At 36.5% G+C, this 2,798-nt stretch overlaps 1 pseudogene; it reads left to right on the top strand.

The window, feature by feature from the left end:
* The first annotated feature begins 1,481 nt into the window (after positions 1-1,481).
* Positions 1,482-2,144, top strand: LOC149556105 (F-box protein GID2 pseudogene; annotated as a pseudogene).
* Positions 2,145-2,798: the final 654 nt, after the last annotated feature.

The following is a 2,798-nucleotide window of genomic DNA, read 5'->3' as shown; positions in this document are numbered from 1 at the left end:
ATGTGCATCCCAGTGGTGGAGGTATACATTTTCTATTAAATTTTTTATATGTAATTGCAATTGGTGTTTGGATTAACGTAACATTTTGTATAGCAATTGTAGAGGATCGAGGCGTCAATGTTCATGAGCGTGTTGACATTGAGTCTAGACAAAATGATGTGGTTAGATCAGGTAAAGAGCACCACAGTTATGTTATTTAAAATAATTAAATACTTGTAACAATTATAATAAATCATTTTTTAATTTAACTCTTTTATTTCTTATTGCAGAGGACCCCCCTTTGCATAAGCATAGGAATTTGAGATCATCAAGAACAGAGAAAAGAACTGATGAGGGGGGAATTGATGATGACACTGATGCTCCTCTTAGAGCTTACATAGAAAAAAGATATAGAAAGAAAAAAAAGAAATGATTGTCATCTACATACCTTAATTGATAATGACTGAATTTCATGTCTCAATGAATTTAATTATGTGCTAATGAATGTTCATGAATTATGTGTTAATGCAAAATATTGATGAATGTTGCATGTTTATGAATCTAATGTGTTAATGAATGTTATCATGTGATATTGATTAAATGTTACATTTTATTAATGGTTGAAAGAATGAATGAATGTTAGATGTTAATGGGGAATGTAGAGTGATGTTAGGGGGAGGGGGTGGGGCCAAATGAGCTTCCACCTTCACGTGGTTGGCCCTGTTTAGTAGAGAATATTAAACTATTCTCGAAACAAAGTGAAGCTCAATAAGATGTAAGTGAAGCTCAACTTGGCACAAATAGGGAGTCAATATGATGTAAGGGGTTAGTTGAAGTCCTAGGGTGTCCTAGGAAGAGTTATGGGTGGATGGTAGTGTTTACATGATGTAATAGGCTATTAAAGCCCCTAAATGATGTAAAATGCACTCAAAGTGCAAGATCCGTTATTTCCTGCTCCTTCCCCAATATCAAATGCTTTAATTTTGATCTCCCTAGAGTCATCTTGGAGGCTCCTAGTTACGTCGGTACTTGCTTTAAACACAATGTTTGAACTCATTTTCTGTCTCTTCACAGATTTTGGGTAAAAAAATCCTCACTAGTTGTTTATGATCTATTTGTGGTATAGGTGTGCAACACATTGCGGGCGACATGTTTGTCAGTGTTCCAAAGGAAGACGCTATATTTATGAAGGTAAAGTCTCTAAATGATTATCAATCACTTTTAGGATCTGATTTAAATTAGGAACCCATCTTCTTCATCGTCTGCTCCTTTTTTATTAGAAATTTTCCTTCTGGTAGTGCTCTGCTCCATTTCATAACTTTACCTTTTTCTGAAGCTGTGCTCTCTAGTCTCCATGTCTATCTCTGTGTTTCTGCTTAAATTTAGAGACCCAGATCCCTGTCTGATGCTTATTTATGAAACTATCTAACTTGTTTTTTAAGGTACGAAGTCTATTTATTTGTAGATACACATTCATTTGTCCTGTTCTATCTGGAAGGGCAATGGGATTGGCAATAAGAAGACCCGGTAAGTGTAAAATCAATTATCATCATCATAGTTATAAGCCCAATGGAGACTTGGAGGCACCATTGTTTCACAAAACATCTAAAAAGATGCAATCTCAGGATAAGGTTGAGAACTTATCGAGGGATCAAATGGAGCAGTTTCTTTTATATGGGGATTTGTTATCTGAAGTGATGAAATACATGGATGCAAGAACATTAGCAACAGCCTCGTGTGTTAATAGGATATGGCATAAAGCTGCACAAGATGACAAGCTATGGGAAAACATATGTCTCAAGCATTGGGCTAACACTGGTTGTGGAAGCCATCAACTGAGATTTGTTGTTTTGGCTCTTGGTGGATTTCAAAAACTATATTCTCTTTCCCTTTGGCCTATGCTTAATCCATCTACTTCTTCTTCTTCTTCGCCATGTCCATTGCCTTCCCAAGCCTTGTCTCCCTTCTTATCAAAGCCTGGTCTAAATAAAAAGCACAGTGCAAAGACTCAATCTTGGGGCAAGGATGAGATTCATCTTTCTCTTTCTCTTTTCTCTATCCATTGCTATGAGAAAATGAGTAGTCCTCCTATGCAAAACGTGTCCTCGGCCCAGTTTCAATCTTCCAAACATCCCATATTTGAAGATGCAATCAGGCCCAAATAGGTATAAATCCATCTAGCCCCACAATAGATATTGTTGGTATTTCAATTTTGTGTGTATTAAATTTTCATGAAGACCAAAGTTTGTATCTTTTCATTCCTAATTTGATCATGGACTTGTAATTAAACATCAGAACCAGACAGACCTTATTGTTTTCATGTTAGATGTAAATATATAGCTAGTTTGATGCCCATACGTCTTACACTGCCTGGTTAGAAGGAGCGCTCGTGTGCAACCTTGAAACCCTTCCAGGTGGCTAATAAGAAGGTAAAATTTCCAGATTTGATTTGTTTAGAGTGTTCCGTGATTGGTCATAGCTATTGATAAACTTCTTAACATGGGTATGATGCTTATGGTGCTCTGTTTCAAGAATTAATCTTGTCATCTGAAGTAATAGATTGTTACCCATTATGGACTACTCATGGATTTCTCTTTTAATTTAGGGTTCATAATTACTTCAAGCCCAATTGCTAAATCTATGTTCAGCAGATGTAAACAAAGATCAAGTAACCGGGCTGGATTTTGTTTACTTTATAGCTAACACTGTGCTGATGCAAAGTTGTGAGTCAATTACAAGGTGTCATGGGGATCATCTCAAGTTGGGTACTAGGCTTTCTTCTTGCGCCTACATCAAGGTTGTGGCCTAATTCCTCTTGT

Source organism: Cupressus sempervirens, chromosome 5, assembly GCF_028749045.1.
Source record: "Cupressus sempervirens isolate cs-2001-9-10 chromosome 5, ASM2874904v1, whole genome shotgun sequence".
Taxonomy (NCBI): Eukaryota; Viridiplantae; Streptophyta; class Pinopsida; order Cupressales; family Cupressaceae; genus Cupressus; species Cupressus sempervirens.
This window is presented reverse-complemented; position numbering and strand designations above follow the sequence as displayed.